Source organism: Corvus brachyrhynchos, unplaced genomic scaffold, assembly GCF_000691975.1.
Source record: "Corvus brachyrhynchos isolate BGI_N302 unplaced genomic scaffold, ASM69197v1 scaffold31, whole genome shotgun sequence".
In the NCBI taxonomy this organism is placed as follows: domain Eukaryota; kingdom Metazoa; phylum Chordata; class Aves; order Passeriformes; family Corvidae; genus Corvus; species Corvus brachyrhynchos.
Genome location: NW_008236196.1, coordinates 2,103,198 through 2,104,010, shown reverse-complemented (window position 1 = coordinate 2,104,010; position 813 = coordinate 2,103,198).

Sequence of the window (813 nt, the reverse complement as noted above, 5' to 3'; positions counted from 1 at the left end):
AAAAAGAAAGGAGTGACAGAAAATTCAAGCAAACATAAATTTCAGAATGCGTAAAAGACCATTTTATTTAGCACAGGATTAAAAAAACTCAAACACATAATAATATTTAACAAGGTCTGAAGGCATCTCCTAAGTAAAGACATACTATTTTTTAAATCAAAGAGCAGTATTGCACATCTCTCATCCCTGTTATACTTCATGGCGAAGATGGAAAAGGTCCTACACTGAACCTACCCTGTAATTTGCTACTTAGCAGGGAGAGACTTGTTTTCTTGCAGCAAAATGTATTTACAGTATCTTGGAGAAATGTACCTCTGTCCTAAGTCACCTGGCACTCTTTACGTTTTCTCATCCTTACTGCAGGTACAGTTACACCCCTAAGGGGTCATTTCCAGCATGTCCAAGTGATTTAGCACATGTCTCACCCCGGCTGAACCCTGGGGTTGTGCCTGATGTTGCTCCACATGGCCTCACGGGAGGCCATTTTCCAGAGCACTTTGGAATCAGTTCTTCCTTCACCTCCTGCTTCCCGCTGCCACCCGCGAATTTTTCGCCCAGCTGCATAAATCATCTTTTCCTCGTCCCATTCCAGCGCCCTGGGATGCTCCCACTGACAATCAGCTCTCCCCTATCTGGGGTAGGGGACATACACCTCCATATCCTTCCGGCTGCCCACAGCCCGCGAAGGATCCCATAACCTCCTTCTCCCACTAGGTGCTACCCGCTGAGCGCGTTTGCATCTCCCAGCCCTCTTGTTTCTCCTTTAGCTTTTAGCAGCTCGGCTCAGCCCGCGGCAGGGCCCCTCTCGCAGGA